Consider the following 27,561-nt stretch of genomic DNA (forward strand, 5'->3'; position numbering starts at 1 on the left):
CTTTTCTCTCTTTGGAGCACTTTTCTCTGACTCTTGTCATGCATCGTCTTTCCTCTCTCCCTGACATGCAGGAGTCAGTCACCAGAGCTCGGAAGCTCCGCTTTGCCCCCGCACAGAGCAGAGTGGCTTGCTGATCACTGGTGTATTTAAAGTTCATTAATATTAAATGTATTGTGTGTCCAAATTGAACCAAATTCACCGCTGCACTCCCTTTGTTTCCCAGCAATGTACCCACCAAGTGTGGAGTCGATTGGATGAACTGTTCAAGAGATACACAAAGGACATACAGACAGAGATTCCTTCCTTTAGTAGATAGTTGGAACAGGAACAAGCTAACTTCTCTATCCTTTAGGATGCCATAGTCTTGGAAAAGTTTACAGTTCAGTCCAATGGAATCCACAGACTATCACTGTGACAAAGGCAGGAAAATATTACTGTCATAGATGATGTCACTGATGGACTTACCTGAGCAGATGAGCTCCAAGATGAAGGGAGCGACATGTGGAGATGCACATTCCCTCAGTGCAGACCCAGAGTAAACACAGTCATGTAGGATCCCCCATACAGATCTGTGTGCCACCTTTCTGGGTCTTATTGAAACAGCAGAGCCACAGTCTAGATATCTACAGATTACAGTTGCTTCCTTTAGGGTCCCAGGAAGGTTAAATACTGGTCCCCAATCTCCCTGTTTCACCTCCAGTCTACCTGCACAGCGACTGGCTCCTCCCACCAACCTGACGCTCTGTGGCCCTGAACAGAAACAAGAGAGTCATCAGTAAAAGAATAAAGTGAGTTTCATTAGAACAGAAATGAAGCCGAATCAAAGCCGCAGCTTTCCTTCTACCTGAGCAGGTGAGTCCAACAGCTTTGCCAGGTGAGCAGGTGCTTCTAGCTGAGTCTGATCTTCCACAGTCCAGGAGAGCAGACTCATGGCCTCCACACTGGAACTCTTTGGTCCACATTGGAGCCTCCACTTCTCCATAGAGCGCCCCCTGGAGGACTGAAGGAGCCCCACAGCCGAGCTCCCTGCAGACCACCTCTGCATCCTGCTGGTCAAAGTCAGCTTCACACACTGAGGACCACGACTGCTCAGACTTCACCTCCAGTCTGCCTGAACACAGACTATTCCCATTCACCAGCCTGACAGATTCTGGAGAGAGAGACGTTCCGTTACATATGGGTTTCGCCCTCTAAGAGCTGTTGCTATTGGGTTTATACCCGCATATATGCACAGTCGTGAAGATTTTATTTTGCGCCACTGTGGCCTGCACAGTTGCCCCTCTCAGGTCTGCATCCTCAGTATATTATACTGGCTTAATGAGTCTTCAGTGTTTGTATGCAGTCAGAAGAAACTATGTCTGCCCTGGCCCGGGTGGGGGCCATGGTCCAGTCAGCAGCAGCTGCTAACAACATTGCCCTGCTGTCCTCTGCTGTCTCCGCCATGGCTACGCAGCCAAACATGCTCCCTCTGGAGATGGCGACACGCATCAGGAAGGCAATGTCAGCTATTCTGACCCTCTCCACTGAGACGACAGTGGCTCAGGCTTATATCATGTCCCAGCTCTCAGTGCAGATCAGAGCTGCTGGACGGCCCCGTCAGCCCCGATTGGCTGTTTGGACTGCTCTGAAGGAAGTGGACAGAGTGAGGAGACACATCTCATGGAGCAGAACTATGTCGCATCCTCAGCAACCCCAAGGCTCCTGGCATGACCGTCAGGATGCTCCAGACAGAGGCGCCCCGCAGTCACTGCTGCAGAGTTTTATTTTACCTGGATGACCTGATAGTGATATCACCCTCCAGAGAGAGTGCAGCGCTCCACACAATGGAGCTCATGAAACACCTGTCTTTCTGGGTTTTGCCATGAACTGGCAGAAATGCTCTTCCCAGTCGTTAATCTACCTGGGAGTGCATTTGGCTTCCTCCGTCATGAGAGCGAAACTGTCTCCAGCCAGACTGGAAGTGCTCAGCAGTGACGGCTCTGTCTGTGATGCACCTGCTGGGCATGATGTCGGTCATTCATGTAGTGCTTCCTCTGGGTCTTCTTTACAGGAAGAAAACTCCAGTGATGGTTCGGCTGTCTCCACTGATATGTCACAAAAGATGTGATAATGGTCCCTCCCTCCCTGCAGTCGGACCTGACATATTGGAAAACCCCTCATGTTCTGTCAACGGGGGTTCCCCTCAGGAGAGCTACATCACACATCTCAGTGTACACAGATGCTTCTCTCTTCAGAGGGTGGGGGGGGCGTGTCAATCTCATAAGGTAGGGGAAATATGACTAGAGCCTCCATCCCTCCATATAAACTGCCCGGAGCTGTCCACAGTGCTGAAAGTACTCAAACACTTTGCTCCACTGTTAAAAGACAGACATGTAGTGGTGAGAATAGACAACATGACAACAGTAGCGTATATAAATCGCCAGGGTGGTGTTCACTCAGCTCAGCTGCTGGAAATAGCCTGAAGTCTCCTGCTGTGGTCTCACCCCAGAAAGCATATGGAAGTGAGCCACTTCAGGCAATGATGCCTTTTTCTGTCCCAGACAAAATGGATGTGAGCCTGAAATGGCCCACATGTAAAACAGCAAATATGGCCCAAATAACCCAAATAGCCAAGCTTGCAAGCTCACTTTCACACGCTGTGATGCAAGAAAACTAGCTAGGAGATCTAGACTGACTACAGACTTCACACTTACAGCTTCACAGAACCAGCTAAAATAACCTCTTTGTCATCTAATGTATTAATCTGTATGAACTCCAGAACAGATGAAATCAAAGGTGGACGGAATTAAGATCATTTTGGCAACTCAAAAATGTTAACATGTCATTAGCATTAACTCACTATTATGCTGTAAGCTAACTTATCTTAATTTGTTGCTCCCTTTATGTAGCGTAACCACAGACATATTCACTTTAACAAAGATAGTTTTGTGAGGTTGTGGTTCTACACACTACATATTTGATTTGTATCGTGCTCATATTTATTCTGTATGAGCTATCTGAATGTTTCTGCTTCACACTCTGCTTTAGCCTGTGACTCCACTGTGGCCCTTCGCTGGGACCTCGAGGTTTTGAAGTAGATTTCTTCATGAAAGCGTTTTTTATACCAAAGTGAGTCTTTTCTACTTGTCACAAACAGGCGTGATGTGACAGCTGATGTACTTTGATGTTTATGTTACTGTTGCTGCTACACTTTGACATGCATTTTTGTCATTAACGTCATTATTTTACCCTAAGTTCTCTGTATTGCTTCACTTTGCTCGGGTTGACCTCCATCTATTCAGACCCATCTACATGTTTATCCCACCAATTTATTCTAAAGCTTATTTCAGTGGTAGCAGGAGAAAATAGACAAATTAAAATATAAAATACCAAATACTATCCAAATGTCTGTCTGAACAAATGGGTTTTTAGCTGCTTTTTAAAAGAGTCCATAGTATCCAAGGACCTTAAGCCTTTTGGGAGACTACTCCAGAGCGCAATCTCCCTGAGTCTTAAAATGTGTACGAGTTACACTTAGAGAGCCCTGGGTGGAGGACCTAAGAGCTCGGTTTGTGGTGTAGGGGTGCAGAAGGTCTGTAATATACTGTGGAGCCTGGCCATGTAGAGCTCTGTAAGTGAGCACCAAAATTTATAAATGAATTCTAAAATGAACTGGAAGCCAGTGCAGTGAGAATAAAATAGGAATAATATGTGACCATCTGATGGATTGTGTTAAAAGCCGAGCAGCGGCGTTTTGGACAGTTTGTAAGCAGTGTATTGAAGATGTATTAAGGCAGGTTAAAAAGAATTACAGTAGTCCAAATGTGATAAAATAAAAGCATGTATTAACATCTCCATTACATTTCTTGATACCACAGACCAGAGTTTGGCTATGTTTCTAAGGTGAAAGAAGCATGATCGAGTCAGTGTCTTAATGTGAGCTTCAAAAGTCATAGAAAAAAATTACACCAAGATTGTGCAGGCAAGACCAGGATGATGAGGATAAGGAACCAAGCCTCTGCCTGATTGTTGACTGAAGATTATCAGGGCCAAAAATCAGGACCTCAGTTTTATCTGCATTTAACTGCAGAAAATCATTTGACATCCAATTTCTAATTGCGTTTGAACAGTTGTTCAGTACAGAGAATTAGTGAAGCTCATTAGGTTTAAATGAAAAGTACAACTGGATGTTATCAGCGTACAAATGGTAGGAGATGTTCTTGAAACTGCTGATGATTTGTCCCAGTGGCAACATGTATATGGAGAATAGAATGGGTCCCAAGACTGATCCCTGGGTGACACCACATGACAGAGCTGCAGTGTCCTACACAAATTCACCTTCAGAGACTGACAAAGACCTATCTGTGAGATATGAGGAGAACCACTCCAATGCAGTTCCAGAAATGCCCACCAGGTTATTTAGCCTGTAGATTGTGATGGTCCACAGTATTGAACGCTGCGCTAAGATCCAATAAAACTAAAACAGAACAATATCCGGCATCTGCAGCCATTAAAATATCATTAGAGACCTTAAGGAGAGCTGTTTTAGTGGAGTACAGTTTACAGAAACCAGATAGAAATTTATCAAACACCCTGTGCAATTCCAGTGTTTGAACAAGATGCTTTTCAACAGCCTTTTCTTGAATTTTGGAAAAGAACGGAAGTTTCAAGATGGGCCTGTAGTTCTCTGGCAGGGAAGGGTCCAGGTTTGATTTCTTCAACAAAGGCTGAACAATAGCCTGCTTAAAGAAGCAGGGGACACACCCTGATATGAGACAGCAGTTTATGATATTGACTGTGCAGGGGCTGATATAGTTTAAAACCTTTAAAAACATTGAGGTTGGTTGGACATCGAGTGGGCTCGAGGAGGGTTTCATTTGTCATAACAGGACTGCAATATCATCCATGGACACTGGACAAAAGGAGTCCAAGATGGATGGATTTGAGGAACCACTAGTAAGCTGACTGGACGTGGGTGAGATATTTGCCCGAACATTGACAACCTTGTCTATAAAATATTTAAGGAAGTTATTGCAGTTGCTGTTTGATAAGATTGGGAGTTTAGGGGTGCTGGGAGAGACAATATAGTTTACAGTGTCAAACAGGACTTTAGGGTTTCTCTTGCTGACAGAAATTAGATTAGAGAAATAAGAGGATCTCTCTGCCTTCACCATGTAGTTGAGGGTACCCATGAGTTCTTTGAGATGCAGTCTGTGTACTTCCAGCTTTGTGGCTCCCTAACTGGATTTAATTGCGCTCATCCCTACACACAGCACCTGCTCTGGACCTAAACTCCTAGAGAGGGGCTGGACTCTCTTCTTTTCTGGAGTTGCTCGGTGTGAGAGGTGTGGGGCAAGTGACGGGATACTCACGAGCCTCCCGCAGAGTCCTACTGTGTTGGAGTTCTCCACGCAAAGCCAGAGGGTTGCCTCCTTGTGTCTATGTGTCGCGGGAAGAACGGCTCAGACTGTTGTTTGTGCCTTCGCACCAAAAGGAAGTTCATAAAGCAGCTGTATTTTTTCTCCTGTTGTACTAAAGTTACCTCCTGTTGCTGGCCAGAAGAGTGCAGACTGTTCTGGGAGTTGGACGGTCTGGGATTTAGGCTGTTTGATGGCAAGTTAATCATGGGGGAAATGGAGATGCAGATGATTCAACCTCTGTAGAACAACCAGACTACAAACAGCAGACTCTCTGACATGCAAACTAGTTTTAATTTGTAATGTAGTTGTTGCTTGTAAGGTGGATGTGACTGAGCTGCTCAGGAGAACTGCAGGGTGTGTGAGTGAACCACAGCAGGTTGCTTAAAGGTGCAAATTATCTCAGCTTGAAGAAATGAGCCTCCAGGAGCAAGCTTCTCTACCCTTTAAGATGCCGTCGTCCTGGATAAGTTTCCAGTTCAGTCCAATGGAAACCACTGACTATCACTGTGACAGAGGAAGGAAAATATTACTGTCATAGATGATGTCACTAATGGACTTACCTGAGCAGGTGAGCTCCATGATGAAGGAAGAGGAACTTGATGATGCACAGTCCTTCAGTGCAGATTCAGATTGAACACAGTAAGAACTGATCCTCCATACAGGTCTCTCTGAGTGCTCATTTCTTATTGGTGTTGAAACAGCAGAGCCACAGTCCAACCTCTCACAAGCAACAGCTGCTTCCTTCAGGGTCCAGTAAGAGCCATCCACTGGTCTCCACTCTCCTTTTTTCACCTCCAGTCTACCTGCACAGCGACCAGTTCCTCCCACCAACCTGACGCTCTGTGGCCCTGAACAGAAACAAGAGAGTCATCAGTAAAAGAATAAAGCGAGTTTCATTAGAACAGAAATGAAGCCGAATCAAAGTTGCAGCTCCTCTTCTACCTGAGCAGGTGACTCCAACAGCTTTGCCAGGTGAGCAGGTGCTTCTAGCTGAGTCTGATCTTCAACAGTCCAGGAGAGCAGACTCATGGCCTCCACACTGGAACTCTTTGGTCCACATTGGACCCTCCGCTTCTCCATAGAGCGCCCCCCGGAGGACTGAAGGAGCCCCACAGCTGAGTTCCCTACAGACCACCTCTGCATCCTGCTGGTCAAAGTCAGCTTCACACACTGAGGACCACGACTGCTCAGACTTCACCTCCAGTCTGCCTGAACACAGACTATTCCCATTCACCAGCCTGACAGCGTCTGGAGAGAGGATTTACAATTTAATACTGATCTTTATTTACCACCTTATATACTATAACAAATATAATACATCTCATTGCAAACAGAAATATGACAAATCTCATGATAGTTTAAATGAAGGTCCCCCCCTGAAGCCCAGCTAGGGAGTCTCTGGTGGCCGGGCCTTGGCCCATGGAGCCTGGTCTTACACAGTCCGAAGAAGCAACATGGAGCTGCTCTGTGGACCCACCACCAACAGGGAGAATAGGGTTTTGTACCTGTAATCTTAGTTTTGTAAACTTTTAGGTTTCTGCCTGCAAACTTTGTGTTTCAAGTCTGAGCAGGTTTGCAAGCTCACTCTCACACGCTGTGACTCGCACACACACTTTTAACAGGTTTACTGCGTGGTAATGTTTGGTAAAATGTTTTTTTTATAGTTTATTAGAAAGAGACAGTGGGAAATTTAAATCCTGGCCAATCAGCTTTCTTGGAGCTGTTACAGCAAATCTAATTGGCTAGGCTGTTCAGTCAATCATGTGACAGTTGACAGCTATAAAGCTGCTAGCTAGGAGATCTAGACTGACTACAGACTTCACAGAACCAGCTAAAATAATCTCTTCAACATCTAATGTATTAATCTGTATGAACCCCAGAACAGATGAAATCAAAGGTGAACAGAATTAAGATCATATTAGCAACTCAAAAATGTTAACATGGTGTTAGCTTTAGCTCACTATTGTGCTGTAAATTAACTTATCTTAATTTGTAGCTCCCTTATTGAAGTGTAATGCTTGACTGTAGCCTATATAAATATGGACGTCATGACAGCTCCCCAAAGTGAAGCCAAAACATCTTGATCGCCCCTTGGTGGCTGGCTGCAGTATAGTGAAAAAATAAAATATAAAAAATCAAAGTACACGTCAAAAAAAAAATTTCCCAAAGATGGTTTCTGTCATTTTAGGTAGTTCTTATCATGCAGATGTTTGTCCAAGTGCACATTTTTCTGATAAGTTTGTTTTTGAATAGTTATTTAATGATATAAAAGGGAGTCTGAAGTCATGATTGACAGCCGTGGCAGCCGCTCTCAAACCTCCGTCAGGCAGTGGAATGGCTGAGGGGCGTGTCCCGCGGACTGTCATCCTGCCACCTGACTACTGTGCAGACTCTGGCTCCAAATGATATCACACAAGCAAGATGGCCGCTCCCAGAAAGGAGATATCTTGGCTTCACTTTTGCATAGTGGCAGGAAGTGGAGACGTGTCGTCCATATTTATATACAGTCAATAAGTGTGACCTACAAACATATTCACTTTAACAAAGATAGTTTTGTGAAGTTGTGGTCCAAACACTACATATTTGATTTGTATCATGCTCATATTTATTCTGTATGAATGATCTTAATCTTCATGAAAGTGTTTTTTAAACCAAAGTGAGTCTTTTCTACTTCATCTTAGATGGGCTGAATCAAAGCCTGTAGTTAACGTTAGTGTTGCTGCTGCACTTTGATGTGCATTTTTGTCATTTTACCTGTAAGTTCTCTGTGTTGCTCTACATTGCTCGGTTTGACCTCCATCTCTTCTGACCCATCTACATGTTTATCCCACCAAATTAATATCTTGACAATAAGCATGCCAGTCTGCTGCGGTAAGTCTTCTATTCAAATAGCACTTTGCCTCATATTCATAGGATACATCTCAAGTCTCTTAATTTATGTCTCCTCCTTATGTCTTCACCCGAACCGGAAGTTGTTCCTGATGCACCATGTTGATAGGCGTCCCGAGTCTCTTATTTTGCTCCGAGGAGCGAGGAAACACGAGAGCGGCCTTCACGGAAGTCTTTTACCAGCCGACACGCCCCCTTATTGGCTATCAGTTATTGATTGAACACTGCAGCTGATCAGACTGATCTGATACATCACTGCAGTTTCATACCGAAGTGGAGACAGATTACAGATTAAATTTAAGTGTATCCCTCCCAGGTTTTATGTTTATTTGTTTTCTGATTCATCATACAGTTAAAAATCTATTAATTGTCGATCTGATCAACAAAAGAACCATAAACAACTTTCTTTGTTTATAAGAAAGATGTTTTTTTCATGATCTGTTATTTCCTCCATTAAACTGTTTCTTGCTGACAGGCAGACTCTTCCTGACTTTAATTTGATCCATAATAATAGTTAAACACATTTATATTTTACATCATTTATCGTCATTTCCATTCAGTCACATGTGAGGCTGAAAATTCCTGAGCGTAGGGTTTGATATGAGTTAAATCATTTTCATTTGCTCTGAAACATTTAACCAAACACATATTTTCCAGTGTTCAGAAGACACCCTGATCATATTCTGGATTATTGAATGATGAATTCTCTATCAAGATTATCAAAAAATACAGATGCAAATAATCAATAAACAGTATAAACGCATTCTGCGAGTAGAAATGGTTCCTGTGCGTCTGAGCAGGACACAGTATAAATGCAGAATGCAGGTTTTTATTTAGGTGTTTGTTAAACAGGTAACAGCTGCAGAAAGGAAACAGCTGCTCTAGCGGTGATAACTGTGAACCTTTATTAGTGTCAGCACAGTGCACATGTGTGCAGACAACAAACTCCATCAGAAGTTTCTACAGCTGTTAAAGCCGACTGACAGCTGATCCAGCTGTGATCAGCTGTCGCCATCATCAGAAACGGACGTTGCTTCACGTGATGCCTCAGAGGAGAGGACGTCTCATGTCTCTTAAAACAAATTTCCTCGTTTCCTCTCTCCTCGCTTAGTTTCCTTGCGTCTCTCCTTGCATCCACGGTGGGAGGGACTAAGACGCAAGTGAGGGAAACATGGATGCAATTTAAGAGACTTGGGATGCAGCCATAGTCAGCATTTCTGTACCCCTGACATTGTAAACTAGTTCTAGGGTTCTTGTTGTAACATCACCTCTCTGCTGGGGAAGGAGCTGGAGCAGGAGGAAGGGATGGGTATCGTTAAGTTCATTACTACTACTCTTAACAATACTGCTTAACAATCCGGTATTTTAACTGTATTCTTATAGGTTCTTTTTGTTATTTTTTAAGAGAAAAAAAAAGAAACAAATTAAGAACATAATTAACATTGCTTTATTTTCTCATACATATTGTATATGAGGAAAATATTGTCTAAAATTGTCTAAGGATGCCGTCGTCCTGGATAAGTTTACAGTTCAGTCCAATGGAAACCACAGACTATCACTGTGACAGAAGAAGGAAAATATTATAGATGATGTCACTTACCTAAGCAAGTGAGCTCCACCATGGAGCGAGACAACAATGATGATGCACAGTCCTTCAATGTAGATCCAGAATGAAGACAGCGATAATCGATCCTCCATACAGTCCTATCTGAGGACTCTCTTCTTCCTGTAGAAACAACAGAACCACAGTCTAGTTCTCTGCAGGCAACAGCTGCGTCCTTCAGGGTCCAGGCAAAGGCATCCACTGGTCTCCACTCTGTTCGTTTCACCTCCAGTGTACCTGCACAGCGACTGGCTCCTCCCACCAACCTGACAGGCTCTGAACAGAAACAAGAGAGTCATCAGTAAAAGAATAAAGTCAGTTTCATTAGAACAGAAATGAAGCCGAATCAAAACTGCAGCTCCTCTTCTACCTGAGCAGGTGAGTCCAACAGCTTTGCCAAGTGAGCAGGTGCTTCTAGCTGAGTCTGATCTTCCACAGTCCAGGAGAGCAGACTCATGGCCTCCACACTGGAACTCTTTGGTCCACATTGGAGCCTCCACTTCTCCATAGAGCGCCCCCCGGAGGACTGAAGGAGCCCCACACCCGAGCTCCCTACAGACCACCTCTGCATCCTGCTGGTCAAAGTCAGCTTCACACACTGAGGACCACGACTGCTCAGACTTCACCTCCAGTCTGCCTGAACACAGACTATTCCCATTCACCAGCCTGACAAAGCCTGGAGAGAGAGAGAACCATCATTAGTTTTTGGAATATTTACCTGCAACATTCATACTAATAAGCCTTTTTCTGAATTTGAAAGTAATAACTGATGAAGAGAGAGAGCACATTCATAGCCTGACTATGACAAGCTATTTGTAGGACTTGAAAATGTCTTGCTCAGGCTCCATCTTGTAGTAGTATGAAGAATGGCACTGTGGTGGACAGCAATGCATGATAGCAGATAAAAAGAAGACTTTATAACTTTAAAAGGAGATGTCTCTCTCTTATAAGGTAGTCACACCATCTCATAACTCTCTTCAAAGCAGAGTAATGGATAAAGCTACAGCTAAACTCCTCCTGTATTCATCTGTCATATTAGCGAATTCTAATTCTAATTGTAATTGCTTTCAGCAGTAGCAGCTCATGCTATCAGACCTCAGCTAAGCCATATGGTCTTTCTCTTTATCTTTGACCCCACAGGAGACGATGATGCATGACTCTTTCGCAGTATTGGAGGAACTGACCAATGGCATGTCGGTTCCTCTAACAACTCTAACGTTGCCCAGGAGAAAACATTCCTGTGTTACAGTCTCCCCTTGTGTGGAGTCTCATCTGTCGCAGTCTCACTGTCTCACTCTGACTGACCGGGTTGAGCACTTCCCCATCAGTGCACCCTCCAATCTCTCTGTTCAACAACAGCTTCAGAAACCCTCTTGCTCCTTGTTCTTCTTGATAGATGATTCAATAATTAGCCAAATATATCTGTTTCCCCAGTGCCAAAATTTTGGAAATGTTTGAACACATCGCTCCCATGTTGAACTTTCATCCTACTGTCCACACTATGAATGTTCATGTTGGTCCAAATGACATTAGGCTCAGGCAATCTGTAAAACTTCAATAGAACTTCAAAATACTTTTGGAAACAATTGAAAGTCTGGGTAAGCAACATGTCTTTTCTGGTCAGATCCCCACATTGAGGGAAGGCTGTGAGGGGTTCAGTCATCTTTCAGGCATAAAACTAGTGGCTACAAAATTCCTGCATTGCAGCTGATTATGGCTTCGCTGGCTGTTTTGACTTATTCTGGACAAGGAGAGATCTCTTCAAAACTGAAACATGAAAGCAACTCCTTGTCATTTTTGTGTTTCTATTCATTACCCTGGTGTCCGCCATGTTATCATATGATCTATCCTCCCTCCAGGACATCTACACCAGGAGGTGTAGATCCAAAGCAAACCAGTTTATCAGACCCCCAACATCCCAATCATGGTCTTTTGCAGTGGTTACCTTCCGGCAGACGTATCTGCTCCCTCAAAGCAAGAACTGAAGGGTTGGGCGGGAGTTTCTTCCTCCAAGCCATATGGGCTATAAACTCATAACATTCTGCCCACAACTGTCAGCTTTTGCTGCATGGTTGTCTGGTTGCACATCCTGGCTCAGGGAAGGACTATGTTTAGCTGTTTTTATCTAGTGTATTTCCAAAATTGAACAATTCTATACTTTCAAGTTATTTAAATACTTTTTAAATATCTTTTACAATCTACTTTTAGATTTTTTTTATTGTGTATTTATTAAAAGGTCATACTGTTTTATCAGCACAGTTTGCAGGTCGGGGCTATTAAGTTTTTTTTACCGTAGTTGTACCTGCTGCATGTGACAATAAAGTTTCCCTTGATCCTTGATAACCTACATCTCGACAGGAGAGGCACAAGTCGAATAGAAACAAAGTTCATCTCACACATAAGTGGCCTACCTACTGATTGACTATTGACACATTTAGCTTTTAATCCTCTCTCTGTATTTAGCATCCCAGTAGTTACCAACAATAGGCCACATACCTACCTCCGTCATCAATCTGTCAACAGGCATAATCTTTCCTATGTTCACTGCCGCCTCTGGTGGCTGCTATTAATCAATCAAGACACATAAGATATGTCTTACACAATGTCGGGTCATTCCTGAATCTCTCAGAAGAGCACCTGGGCATTACAAGCCTGTCACTAAAAGATCTCCTCATCTTGCTAAAAACATACTACATTGGATGATCATTATTTTGCATAATATTCTATGATCTAATGCTCTATGATCATCTCTAGTGAGTCAGTGGTCAAGCTAATAGCCTTGATCAGTTTATTGAACTTGTTCTTGTTCTCTGAACTTAAGCTACACCCCCAGCAGACAACATCATAAAATAAAAGACTTGCCAAAATACTCTGATCAAACACATGAAGGAGTGACCTGGGGTCCGTTTCACAAAGCAGGTTTAGTGAAAACTCAGGGTCTGTTAACCCTGAAATGAGGGAAACTCTGAGTTTTCCGTTTCAAAAAGGGAGGTAACTCAAACCAGAGAAAGAGGGATAACTCTAGCCAGTTTCAGAGAGAGAGGTAACTTAAGCTCTTGGTCAGTTACCGTAGTAACAGACTCTATGAACCTAACCTGGTCGGGACCAGGTTTTTCTCAATGAACCTCGAGTTTCTCTCAGTCTCCGCCCTCTTTCAGAGCCACACACTCCATTTGATTTCCTCATTCATTCAGTCAGCAGGCGAGTTTTGGCGTAGCCTAGTTCTGCCGTCTGTCATTTAAAAAAATCATTAAAAAAAATCAGAGTCAGTATATTAGAAGTCCATTAGGCACAGTAAGTGGCGACTTTTTCACTAACATGGCATGTCCTTTTGATAACGATCCCGTGGATGAAGGTGCAGCATTACTGCGCAGAGAATTAAATATTCGTTGAGAGATGGTTATCAGACCGCGCATAGATGTTCTAGCATTTCCAGACAATTATCTTTTTGAGAGATACCGTTTCACGTCACAGTCCATCATCTACATACACAACCTAATCCGTCCTTACATTTGCAACATTACCAATCGTAGTCATGCTCTCACATCCCAGCAGATATTGTGTGTTGCGCTGCGTTTCTTTGCAAACAGAAGTTTTTTATACAATGTCGGAGCCAGCCACTGGCCTTCCTAAATTCTGGCTTAGGGCCAGCTCCTCTGCCTCCGTTAGAGGTGGCGGTGCTGGACCACCACCCGTTTTACGGGCATCTGCCTTCTTTCTGTTGGCTGAGTAGAAGTCTGTGTTAATTTAAATAGGCTTAATTATTTAACAGAACATGATGTAGATGAGAAGACATTTATGTGTGTGAAACCAGCATTATGTTGGGGATAAAACAGCTGCTCAGTCAAACAGCCACTTAATATTTACTTTACAATGTAAAACATGATCAAAATGAGGTACCCCCATGAGATTATGCCGAGGTTTTACTTTTTGTGTTGCACTTCTTTCTGAAAACATGCTGAAACTCGCCGTATGAGCCAATTAAGATTTCTAGCCCTAGTGGGGCGCAGCCCTCCTCTTCCCCGTTGCCATGGTGACTCGTTGAATCGGGGCTCAATTGATGCTGGCTTTTTATAGTTGTGGTGCACACGCTTAACTCCAGGTGAAACTACTCCGAGTTGAATAAACTGACTCAAATCAGCTGTTCTGGAACCAGAAACTCAGAGTTTCCTATCTCAGAGTAGATCAACTCAGAGTTCAGGATTAGACTCAGAGTTTGTTGAACCTGCTTTGTGAAACGGACCCCTGCTGACTTCAAAAGACCGAAGCTTCCTGAGGAAAAACAGCCTGGACTGGGCCCTTTTAAAGATGGCACTGGTGTTCTCTTTGCAGTTCAGCTTATTATCCACAAGACACCGAGGTATTTATGTGAGGAAACCACCTCAATGGTCTCATCTTTAATCAGGACAGGAGTCACAGCAGCCTTTTTCTTCCTAAAATCAATAGTTCTTTAGTCTTACATTTAAAATTAGGTGGTTTTCATCACACCATTTTACAAAGCCATCCGCATCCTGTTGGTAAGGTAGGTGGTTATTGTTGTTTGTTTTCTTGTTCTTAACAAAAATTACTTCATTTTTGAAGATTCTTTTTATTTGCAGTGTCAAGAAGTCAGTGTGGGTTCATCTTCCCCCAATTATGCCAATTTATTTATGGGATAGTTTGAAGAGGAATATGTTCACCACAATAACTCTTTTCTTTCTCTGTTGAAATGTTGGTTTTGATATATAGATGATATATTTTTCATATTCTCAGGTAGTGTTAATGAACTGGAGGCTTTCAGTGTACATCTAAAGTCTAACATGTCTACTGTGAAATTTTCATTAGAGTACAGTAGAGATTCTTTGTCATTCCTTGATGTGCTTGTAAAGAAAACAGAAAATCTTGATACATCTTGATCTTGATACAAGCTATAGATATGTATAATCATTTCAGAGATAGAGGCTATAATGATTATGTGATTAGAAACAGTTTGGATAAAGTGAACAACATAGACAGAAATGTTTTATTAGCCCCTAAACCTCCCTCTAAGAGGGACTCAAAAATAGTGTTGGCTACTACGTTTTCTCCATTGTCCAAAGAGATCAAGAGGTGTATTATTAAACACTTGTGCATTTTATCAAGTGACCCTTTAGTAGGTTATTCTTTCAAAGATTTGCCAATCTTTGCCAGTAAGCAGGCAAGGAACCTAAGGGACACTTTGGTCAGAGCTGATTGTTATGTGTCTCCTACACATTTTTTATCTACCCTAGCAGGGTGGAATTTCCCAGGTTTGAACTGTGCCCAGTGTAATGCTATGTTTAGAGGTGAGTAGTGGCTTTAAAAGTTCCCCATACAAGCTCTTAACTTGGGAAGACTGGTTTCCAGTTTCCTTACGACTGGAATGAACTGCAACACAGCTAAAAGTTAAAGAAGCTTGTTCCTCTGAGGGACTTAAAAGGTTTACTATCCGCTATTCTTCATAGTGTTTGTGAGTGTTTTAAGTAGTGTGTCTGTCAGTATGTATGATTGTTGTTTTTTGACTGTGATGTGGATAAACCGTCTTATTGTGATTCTGTGTATATGTGACCTGTTTTCAGGTCTCTATTGCAAAAGAGATCTTGATCTCTGTAAGAGCCATCATTGACCCTATTAAAAATTATTGTAAGGAAGAGAATTTATTAATTATCATGTTAATTATGTTTATTGAAATGAGTAAATTGTTTGAATCGTGAGCTCACATTGAGACATGGCTACTACCTATGGGCAAAAAGCCAACACTTGCCTTAAGAAACATCACTTACATTAGAAGAAAGTCAGAAGAAAGTTAAGAGTGGAACAAAAAAGGTGTTTGACCATGTAAACGTATTAATTGTGTTAATGTAACAGAACAACAGGTTGAATATTACCATGTTTTCCTTTTGAGAGAAGCACAGTCAGATTTCTCTTGGATGGATGTTAATAAACTGTCAAAAGATGAATGGATCTCTGCTCTTCTGTGGAATTGTGGATCATTAACTACATGAATAGGCGCCAAAATATTCTGCCTGGCTGGCTTTCTAAAGGGTATGTAAAAACACTGAATTTCGCCCCTATAATCTATCATTTTGGTTTGCTTGAAATAATAAGAGACTTCCTGAATAAATAAAGCTTAATAATAAATATACAGGACACCCAAGTCCATTGTTGGTTTAATACATTAATTTTCTGATCTTTTATCTTTTATTATACTTGAGTCTGACAATATTCTGATTGTCTTCTGCAATAGATTAGGAACGTACTAACCAGCATTAAGATAACTTTGTATCTTTTAAAAGATATCTTTTAAAACTCAATATCTTCAGATTGATTCTGACACCAGGGGATCAATGTGGTGCTAACATGTATCAGTATTTAATAATAACAGACTCTTTGCTCACCTAAGCCATTAACACTGTTACAGAGGTTGATGGTGAGTTTGTCAATGATGTCCAGGAGGAACGAGAAGTCGCTGACGCTGTACATGTGAGTTTCATCTGGATCTGAGGCGACGGCCCTCAGCTGAGTCTCGTCTGCCTTCTTTACACCTGAGAAAAAAATTTGTTAAAACTGTGCCTTAAAAATTAAAATGAGAAAACAATTTAGGTGGTAAAGTAATACAATTAAGGTTTCCTGTTGCATCCTGCTCCTTAAATTAAACCATAATTGACAGAGCATGCCGAGCCCAAGCACGATAAATGTAGTCATACACATATCTTAAAAGTTTTTGCTAGCTAGCGTTTTCATTGTGATAAAATATCATGTTTAATTCATGTTAATGTCACGTCATTCTTTCATGATATGCAGTAATAATGTAGTTTCAGAGTTGCAGAGAGAAAGTCAATCACCAATAGCGTAGACCTCAATGCCGGAGTCTCTCAGGTGCTGCGAGGCGAGGAATGGGTCGTCCTGGGACTTTCTATCAGTAATCAGGATGGCAATTTTTTGGGAGTCTGCACGCCTTCCCTCACTGCATTTAAAGCTGTTATGGAGGATGTAGTTCAGAGCTTTCCCTGTATAACAATAATAAAAAGGCTTTCAAAGGTACAGACACTTTATTTTATGTGTCCCTCGTTCCAGACATAAAAAAAGTCTTGTTACTTTGCTCATAGACTGTTAGGTGACTGACAGTTGGAGCACTTCAACAACTGTGTAAACAAATATCTGGTTCAGTGAAAGAAAGAAGTTAACTACAACTCCCAAGGTGCATTTCACACAAACATACACTCACAGAGCTTCAAATAATATTGTGAGATGCTCACATCATTATGATTTTTAATGTTGTTATTATATTATTATAATTATTTTAATCACTATTACTACAACAGCATCAGCAATCTTTCATATGTAACATTATACAATGATACTGTGCAATAATGTTATATCACAATATTAATAATTATAAGACTATTACAACAACATTATTATTAAAGAGAAATTCTGGTTTCTTTTAACGTGATGTATTTCTCATAAATGTGGCCATTGTGGCTCTATGTGTCATGCTAACTTTATTCTTTCAGATCTGTTGTTCTGATTCAGGGGATTCACCAAAAGTTGTTTATCCAGCACAACAATGAACATCAGGAAAGCTTCTGATACTCCTACAGCTTTCCAAATAAACACGATTTTTACCAATGCAGTGAAAAAAAAAAAATTGCCAATGTGGAAGTGCCTTAAACCTGCGTTATCTCTAGTGGCCAGCAGGGGGCAACTCCACTGGTTGCAAAAAGAAGTCAGATTGTATGGAAGTGTATGAGAAAATGACCCTACATCTTACTTGATTTATTACCTCAGTAAACACTTTCCTAATGAGTTTATGGTCTCAGTCACTAGTTTCAAGTCTTCTGCAATACAGTATGATGTTAATTTTGTAAATTATGGTCCTATTTAGAGTAAAATAGATGATAAAGCAGGGTATGTTTTAGGGTGTGGTTACTTTGTAATTGACAAGTCGCTATCACAGCGATAATACTGATTATGTAACGTAAACATGGCGTAACCCCAGATTCCAGATTCAGAGTATAGGTGTAGCTGCCAAAAGTTCAGTGTGTTTTCAGTTCATGAAAATTAATGGTAACATTTTGGTCCTAAAAAAGTCTTGTTCAGCGTTTATTTGTTGATTGTTCAGTTTTTGTTTAATGGTTTTAGGCCTGTTTTTCGCTAGCAAAAATTAGCAGTAGCATTAGCATTATCACAGTTAACCTTAAACTGTAAATGCACAGTGCTAATAAAGCTAGCAGCTAGCAGGTAGGGTTGGCTCCAGCCTCTCTTCCAAATATGGTCACTTGTGGCTCCAAAAATCAAACACGGTGATGGTCAAATGCAAGATGGTGACGGTCAAATTGCTAAACTCGAGGCTTCAAAACAGCAGTTCACAAACCAATTGGTGACGTCATGGTGACTACGTCCATATGTTTTTATAGTTAATGGTCACAGTGCAAGGAGAGGATTTTTTTTGTGCCATTTGTGATTTCTCCCTCTGCAAATGAGTGAGTGTCTTAAGTTATTTATTCATAACTAATGTCATTTTCTTAAGTTTTAATCTTCTCCTCAGCTAGAATGATTCATTTTTGTGATTTCTCATAATTATATAGGCTGTCATAAAGAGTGATATTGATTAACTGTCAGTTACTGTCAGAATAACTGAGCGAACTTACAATCTAGCTAGCACCTAGCTAGTAGTCAGGTTTAAATTCACTTCACTGTCGACTGAGGGGAAACAGAACCGTTAAACACATCAATGTCAATTTTGACCAATGAAAATAAGTTGGAAATGGAGCATGAAACTTCACAAAAATAGAGCCAGGGCAAGTGGTTTTTCAAACAAGTGACACGTTGCTTTGCCTTTTCGCTTACTCTTTGCTTCATGTCCAGTTAAGAGGCTCAGCTGAACACAAACGCACAAACACTCTCCCACACACATGGCCGGTGCCTCCCATTGTTAGCTAGATTACAGCTAATGTACAGTAATGTATTTTGACTGTTTAGGGCGAATAAACACAAACAATCCTGCAATCAAACTCACGGAGCTGGAGAGCAAAGTTAAAATCCACAATGGCCAAATTTATGGGAAATACATCGGGTTCAAATAAACCATAATTTTCCTTTAGTATTATGATAGCAACAATAATACAAATTACCATCATCGTTCATCTAGTTTTTGTTGAATCAGTATAAATCAAAACACTTTTTCATTCACAAACTGCTCAATATATTCAGTGTATTCTATACTGTAAATACTTTAAGAAAAATTTTTGTAAATACAATATAATACAATGTAAATAATAATAATGTAATACAAAGATCACTAACAGCTTCTCTAAATGCATAATGTAAATATATTTGGATCTAATAAGAGCTGCTACTTCAGTCCCTCACAGTGTAACACTGGTGTGGATTGGACAACATGCTGTTAAATCACCTGTGTTGGTGATTCTTCCTTTCCAGTGCAGTTCGGCTATGGCCTCCAGCAGGGATTGTTTGGTCTGGGGGTTGTCCAGCTGCCACTCTGTCTTTAGAGAGAGGCCATCCTGAACCAGACCTGCAGGAAATACACAGAAATGTGTAATACTGACACATTTCTGACCCAGCTTTTTTGTTGGTTTTCAAATGATAATGAGAATAACAATGATAATAATGAGTATAAGAATAATAATTTGCACTGAGTGTTCTTGAAGAGATGCATTGGTTTACTACCGTTATTAATATGATCTTGTTGTCATCATCATTGCACCAACACTCATCCATGCACGTCGCATGTCTCACACACACTCATGCTTGTACTAATTTGCATATGCAAAGAGGGACCAAGGGTCTTAAAGCACCATTCCAACAGTTCAGTCCAGTAGGACTAACAGGCTAACAGAAGTCTACTGTCTGACTCTGGTACATGAACAAATCTGGTGAGGCCTGAAGCCCCTGAGCATCTCTTTGGTATTCTCCCGCACACAGGCAGCAGTTCAGCATGTACTGGAAGTGTCGAGGGCAGCAAGTAAGTAAGAGAGCTGGTATCAGTATCAGTCGAGTCTAGTATGCAGGTTGATGGTACTGAACAGTCAGCAGCAAGTGTATAGACTTACGGTAAAAACGTGTCAGTCAGTCACCACCTGCACTGCTTAATGTGTCACACATAACTTGTGTGTGTGACTTTTTAAGACAGTAATTTACTCAGTTTTTATCACTGACATCTAGTTTGAAAACATATAAAAGCAGAGTAGGCGGGAGAAGGTGAGGGATTTTGTTAGTGTAGTGCTGTGTCTCAAATCGCATACTTCTGTACTTAACATTTTGAGTGCATAAGTGTGTTCACACTGAAAAGTATGGAAAAATGCAGTGCACTGTGAGTACCCGGATGGTGCACTCAAAACAGTCAAAAAGTTGAGTGTGGAACTATGGACACTTTTCAAACTGGAAATGGTGGTCGGGAACATTGTAACTTTGGTGAACATCGCCACATTATACAAATGTAAGTTATACATGTGTTTTTTAGCACTAAGCACCACTATACTGTTGTCAGATATAAGCCATCAGTATGTTTTTTGGGTTAATTTAGCAATGAGTCTGTAATGATTTGGTAGCACGAATGATAAGGGGAATGCTAACGCTAGCTAATGCTAATTTGCAATTGTCATTTCCGGTAAGTGCACAACAGCCATGTTTGATTTGAGACGACACTACCCTGTCAAAATTTGGGCACTACGCCAGTAAGTACATAGTGTACACAGTGTACTACATCAAAGTGTACTAACAGAAGTATGTGATTTGAGACACAGCTTTGGACTTAAGAGTGCAGGCATACGACTACTTCCTGGAAGAAATGGACATTGACATCATTGTTGGAGGAGTTGGAGCGAGGGAGTGAAACTGTGGATGAATCAACATGACAAAGTTGTGCATCCCTCCTAGCTAGAATGTTTTGTTCACAAATGCGGTGTGCTTCACAGAGTCTGTTCAGTCAGAACATCTGTCCTGCTAACTGGACCTGTGCCTTCCATCGTTAGCTAGCTTCACAGAAGGAATGTACAGTATATCTCCACCATGGAAATCAGTGTCCAGAATACAGATTGTTTTACAAACCATATCCTAATTACCATGACGTAAATGTGTGTTTCTGTGGATGAAGCACTGAATTTTAAGGTAGGTGTATCACCTGAACATTTCATTTTGAACATTTTGAGAATTCTGTGTGCTTACAAAAACTAAAATATGACTTCATGCTTTGGAAAATAACTGGCACTAACAGAGGCTGTATGCAGATAGCAGTTGTTTTTATTTTCACATTGTAGTGTAAAGACTTTAGTATTTTGAATACTTCTTAAATGAGCAGTAGTAGTAATAGTACCAGGAGCAGTAGTGTGAATAGTAGTAGTAAAAATATTACCGATCTGGACTTTGTCAGGGCCGATGTCGAAGCTGCTGACTATCTGAGTTAGAAAGGACTTCATGATTCTACGGTCTTCAAAGCTGATGAACTCGTAGATGTCAACGAACAGCACAATGTCGGCCTTGGCTGTGCTTTCACACTGAGAACCTGGAGGAAAACAGAGGATTGTGAGATGCAATACACAAGAGACTAAATATAGATACAAGATTAATGGCGTGCTTACATACAAAGTCATGAACTGAAACATTTTCAACTTGAGTGAAAAATATGTGTATGGCGGCACTTTATGAATGTTCTTCATGAATAGGGGTATCACGATTCTCCAAATCTTTGATTTGATGTGACTTTCAATTTTAAGGTCATAATACAATTCGATTTAAACTTTTTTTTTTCAGCACTGCCATTGTTATAATGTCATGTCTTGATTAGTAAAGATCAACAGATCATTGGTTTTATGCCCTGACAACTGACATTTACATTTTTCTCAGAAACACCGCTTCGTCTTTAAAAGGATAGGCTACATGGTATCAAGTGTGATATAACCGCCATATTTTTTTTTGGTAATGTACCACACTAAGGTCATATGGCCAAATTTTTTTTTTTTTTTTTAAATGTAATAACAATAACTTATTTCAAAAGTCAATCAATCAATTTTTATTTATATAGCGCCAAATCGCAACAAAAGTCATCTCAGGGCACTTTTCACATAGAGCAGGTCAAGACTGTACTCTTTAATTTACAGAGACCCAACATTTCCCCCATGAGCAGCACTTGACAGCGGTAAGGAAAAACTCCCCTTTAAGGGGTAGACACTTCATGCTGAACCTGGCAGAATAACAACAATCATAACAATAACAATAACAGCACCAATAGCAATAGCCGGGGAAGGACGCCAACAGGACCGCAAAGGCTTGGCCTGCAACCCAGGGTTTCCTGTGAAATCAGAAAGCACCAAAAAAACTCTGGGGAAGAATTCAAGTTAGTGACATGCATTGATGTTACATGAATGCATACAGATGGAGAGGAGGAGGAGGAGAGAGGAGCTCAGTGCATCATGGGAAGTCCCCCAGCAGTCTAGGCCTATAGCAGCATAACTAAGGGCTGATCCAAGGTGAGCCTGGTCGGCCCTAACTATAAGCTTTATCAACAAGGAAAGTTTTAAGCCTACTCTTAAACATAGAGAGGGTGTCTGCACCCCGGACTGAATCCGGTAGATGGTTCCACAGGAGAGGAGCCTGATAGCTGAAGGCTCTGCCTCCCATTCTACTTTTAAAGACTGTAGGAACCACCAGTAAGCTGCATAGAGGGAGCACAGTGTTCTAGTGGGATAATACGGTATTATGAGCTCTTCAAGATATGATGTTGCCTGACCATTAAGGGCTTTGTAAGTTAGGAGAAAGATTTTCAATTCTATTCTAAATTTTACAGGAAGCCAATGTAGTGAAGCTAAAATGGGAGAAATGTGATCTCTTTTTCTAGCAGGGAGAATCACCAATCCTAGTTTTGATTTCAAAAGGTCGAAATCGAACACTCATTTTGCTCGATTTTTGTTTTAGAATCGAAATCGTGACACCCCTATTCATGAACGCACAAAGAGAAGAAGGGGAGGAGGAGAGAAACTGGAGGGAAGTAATAGAGAGAACCAGAGTTCAGTCAGAGGCTGAACTGAATACAAACATACAGACACACTCCCTCAGACACGGTTGGTGTGTCGGTTGTCAGCTAGCTTACAGCTAATGTGCAGTCATGTATTTTGGCTGTTTGGGGCGAATAAACACAAACGATCCAGCGGTCAAACTCGCACAAGTAATGCAAGGAAAAAAATATGCTTCACGTTTGGTCTGAACCCACCGTAAGGCTGTGTCTGAAATATTTATTACCAAGTTCACTCTATTTACCCTCCTCCACTTTATTTGAGTGTCCAAATTCTGTGTGTGTAAGTTTATTCAACATGTAGAGCCCTCAAATGTTCCTCAATGGAACAAAAAAGTGGCATTCATGGCACGTGAACTACTTCCTGTGAACAATCCCACAATGCCATGTGTTGCATTTTATAGATATTATAGACACAGAATTAGGCGATGTGCAACTCTATTTATTTATTTAGATTTTCGCTTTTTAATGCTAAAATTAGCATATTTTATTAGTTGTAAGTTTTGAGGATATTTGGTCATAAACCAAAGTGGACTCATTGTCCACCACTGATGGAGGTGCGGGTAACATCCTCCAGCTCTTCCTGGGGGATCAGAGGCGTTCCCAGACCAGATGAAATATATTCTCTCTTTTTACCTGTTGACTGGTGTTTATCTTCAGCCTGGAGTCCTGCAGAGAAAATCAGAAAATTAATGTTTATATTGTTGCAGAGCTGTGAACTGAACAAACACTGAGAGGCTTTCTAGCAGCTCAAAGCTCATCTCAGTGAAAACATACAGATTACTGAACTCTGTCACAGGTTCACCGTTTTAGTGACTATTTTTCATGTTGTTCACCTTCATGATCTCTAACTCTCCTGTCATTGCAGATCCTGCTACACCCATCTGCCCTGCAATCACCTCATTCCCCCTCACCTGAGTTTCCCCACCCATCTCCTCACCTGGATCCCATTAGGCTCATCAGTCACTCCTTATATATACTGGTCCACATTCACATGATCCTTGCCAGATTGTCTAGTGTGTTTGCCTAGCTTTCCAGCATTTCTATATCTACCTGTTCGCTCACCTGTTACTTGAGATCCTGCCTGTTTCCCGGTCTTGAGATTTGCCTAGTCCCTTGGAGTTGTCTGCCTGATCTGCCTGGTTTGTGACCCCTGCTTGTTTTTTTTGTTTTTTTTTGGATTGATTAAAGAATATTGGACTCTGCTCCTGTCTCTATTTGACCAGTTGACCACTGCCCTGTGGATCAGAGTCTGACTTTTACATTTGTTTTACCAAATATGCTACAGACAAATATAAGTTGTTTGTGAAAATAACATTTTAAATATTCAGTAACTAGAAAACTGACCTAAAAACCAAGTCGGACTAAAGTATTTGCTCTCTGGCTTGGAAACCTGGAGACTCAGTCAGCTAGACATCTAAAGTAATCATGTTTTCAAACCACAGTTGGTTTGTTCTGGTCTGAATCAGTTAATCAGCTAAAGCTAAATATAGGTACTAAATATAGTGAGCTGTGAAAATGAACTTGAACCAACATCTTGGTAAATAAATTTGTTATCCCAAAGTAAGCATTAGCTAAATCCAACCCTGGAGGAAAAACAAAACAGCTAAACTCCTGCTAAAGCTAGCTTAGCTTAGCTTAGTTTATCTTATTTTAGATTAGTTTAGCTTAGTTTATTTTAGCTTAGTTTGGCTTAGTTTAGATTAGTTTACTTTACCTTATTTTAGCTTAGTTTAGCTTATTTTAGATTAGGTTACTTTATTTTAGATTAGGTTACCTTAGTTTATTTTAGATTAGGTTACCTTACCTTATCTTAGTTTAGCTTAGCTTAGTTTGGCTTAGCTTAGTTTAGATTAGGTTACCTTAGTTTAGCTTAGCTGAATACCAGTAGTTCCCATCTCAGCTTTTGACTCAAGTGGAATTCATATGATTTTGTTTTTGTCAAGTACATGAATGCATTAAAATGTAAATTAATTGAACCTGTTTCAATTTAATATCACAAATGGTTCATGAACAGACAGACACAAATAGAGTCAATAAAATAATTACTATAAATACAATACTTTTTTTTCCCGGACAAAAAAAGCAGAAACATGTTTGTATAGATATTACATGTTGTCCTCACATTCCTGCAGATTGTGTAAAGGTAGACTGCAGTATGAGGTACACTCACTGATTTAAGGGTGAAAATAATCATCGTAAAAAGACAAAACAAAGGAACAACAAACATCTCTCTCTTTGCCTGGTCAGTCTGAAACTTTAAAACCTTTTTTCTCGACCTCACTGCTTCTACTTTCTGCTGCTTGAAGAGCATGAACACATGAACACAAGCTCAACAGACGCTTCACACAGAGTTAAAGGAAAACTAACATGTTGGTTTGTTTCATGACTGCTCGTGTTTCTGACGATGTTTCTATCAGACGTCTTTTTACTGATGTCGCCGTGTTCACAGATCTCAGATATTAACTTGTTACGATGTTGTTATTACTGATAGATATGCACAAAACTATGAAAAATAAGCCACAATTATTTTTAATAGCGGTTCATATAGAGTTAATGCAACACAACAGCTCAGAATGACTTCAATACCCAGAAATCCTTTGTGGTGACATCACATAACCACTATGCTATTTAAGGACTGTGTGTGTGTGCATGTGTGAGTGTACTTGTCTTCCTTAACGTAAATCATTACATCATCATCATATCTGATGGCTGCAGTTACAGGTTTTATATTCAAAACGCAACACTGTTGTCAAGTGAAAACCTTGTATCTCCAAATATCAGCTTTTCCAGAAATTCAGTGAAACAAACTTGCATTTTGCATTTTTGTCATCAAAATTCAACTTATTACAACTTACATGCAAACACATCAGTCATTAAACTCTGTGAAAAAAGATGTGAAACTATCAGGACTGTAGGGAAGCATAATGCATTCACTTGAGAAAAAACAAATTTGCCCCGACATAATTATCTCAGAATTCTGAGAAAAGTTTTCATGAAATAAAAGAAATCTGAAATCTTTCTAAATTAATGACAAACCTCAAAATCTGAGAAAAGCTACCATGCTGAAACGTTGGGAAATACTCGTGTCTTTAAGTGATATAGATGGTGTTATCAGCTCGGCACCTCAGGACAGGCAAAAATATTTCATCAAAGGCCAAAAATAGATGAAACAAACACACCAGATCACCTACAGAGCTGAGAGCTTATATTATTTTTCAGTTTCCACAAACAGGTACAGTTGGAAGACTCAACATTAATACTGTTAAGAGAGAACATCTGGACCAGCGATGTTTAGCTTATAACAGCTCAAACAGTGAAAAATGTACAATGCATTATGTTCATAAAAGAACCAAGTCGTCCTTACCGTAATTACACTACTTTAGGTGCAATGAAATTCAGATGGCTGTGTTTTTGAGGTATCTCATTAATTCAGAAAAACAGGGCAACTTTTTTTTCTCAAGTGGATACATTACACTTCTGTAGCACTGAACTGAAGATATTTATTACTAATTAGGTTTACAGTCAGTGAAGTTTTGAATGCAGGATTTTGACTTAAATTCAGTATTTTTACAAAGAGGTTTTGAACCTTGAACGTACCTGAGCTCCACAGCAGCACCAGCAGCATCAGCAGGTGATCCATGACCAGGTAGACCGTCTGTCTCTGTCTGACGGACTCATCAGCTCTCATCTGTTAATAACAACTTCTGTTTCATCTTTAATTGGAGCCACTAACTGCAAGTTAAAGGGTCTGCCCACTGAACTTATCTGACCAGATTTTGAGATATCGGCCTTTTCTTCATCATCGTCTTCAGTACGAGCTCATGCTGTGCAGCCAGACTTTGTTTAAAGCAGTGGGACTTTTTTTAAATTCTAGATAAGATCTCAAAGTTTTCAAAAATACCCAAACTGTCCTCTGAAATTTGGGGAAATGTGTCTAAAATGATGCAGCAGCAGAAATGTAGATTATTTCCATCTGATAGAATGATGAAAAAATATTTTAACAAGGCATGATGTGGGGAAACTGGATTTTAAAGGGTTAAGAGTGAGTTTGAAAGTGTTACAGGAAGCTGCTCAAACACATATATGTGATTAGATAAAATAAGGTGTTTCGCAACAGGCGGTCCTGTACGTGCTCTGCTGTTGCCTTGGTAACAGAAGTGTACTCTGTCATCTCACATCATCAGCTAGTTTGTCCTCTTAGACTCTTTCCTGTCACAGAATAAACCTCATCAGGGGTGTTTCTAGGATTTGAGGACATTTGGGGGCTCAGCTCAGACCTCTGTAAGGAGGAGTCCTTCTCTGAAATATGTTTTTTGATAAATAAGCTCTATTTTGATGGGTTTTTTTTAATGAACTCTGGCACTTTATTTACATTCAAACTACATGTCTTAATCATTGAAAAATAATTGAAATGTGTACCTCAAAAATGGTTGTTTATATCCAGATTAATTATGAATTGTGATGATAAAAATATTAATAATAGTCAGTAATTAGTATTGAGTAAAAGCAGAATACTTCACAACTGCTATCAAAAGAGAGAAAAACAGTTAAATGCATTTATGTTAATATTAGTTTATTGGAATATTAATATAGCACCAAATAATCTCAGTAAGTTTTACTTTTTCAGTTTTCTTTGG

At 40.5% G+C, this 27,561-nt stretch overlaps 1 protein-coding gene and 2 long non-coding RNA genes across 3 annotated transcripts in view; all 3 read right to left on the reverse strand.

Annotated features, from left to right (window-relative positions):
- The window catches only part of LOC122986896 (NLR family CARD domain-containing protein 3-like), a 1,497,050-nt gene that overhangs the window by 569,169 nt on the left and 900,320 nt on the right, over positions 1 to 27,561 (reverse strand). The gene's annotated exons all lie outside the window — the stretch shown is intronic.
- LOC122987772 lies at positions 7 to 10,301 on the reverse strand. Its single transcript, XR_006404593.1, has 4 exons — positions 10,262 to 10,301; positions 10,158 to 10,167; positions 5,960 to 6,231; positions 7 to 465 (listed from the first exon to the last, which is right to left on the reverse strand). It is a non-coding gene; the product is annotated as an uncharacterized LOC122987772 (long non-coding RNA).
- Positions 19,322 to 24,137, reverse strand: LOC122987761. Its single transcript, XR_006404588.1, has 4 exons — positions 23,987 to 24,137; positions 23,558 to 23,590; positions 21,266 to 21,415; positions 19,322 to 19,426 (listed from the first exon to the last, which is right to left on the reverse strand). It is a non-coding gene; the product is annotated as an uncharacterized LOC122987761 (long non-coding RNA).

The sequence above is a fragment of the Thunnus albacares genome, chromosome 1, assembly GCF_914725855.1.
Source record: "Thunnus albacares chromosome 1, fThuAlb1.1, whole genome shotgun sequence".
Lineage (NCBI taxonomy): Eukaryota > Metazoa > Chordata > Actinopteri > Scombriformes > Scombridae > Thunnus > Thunnus albacares.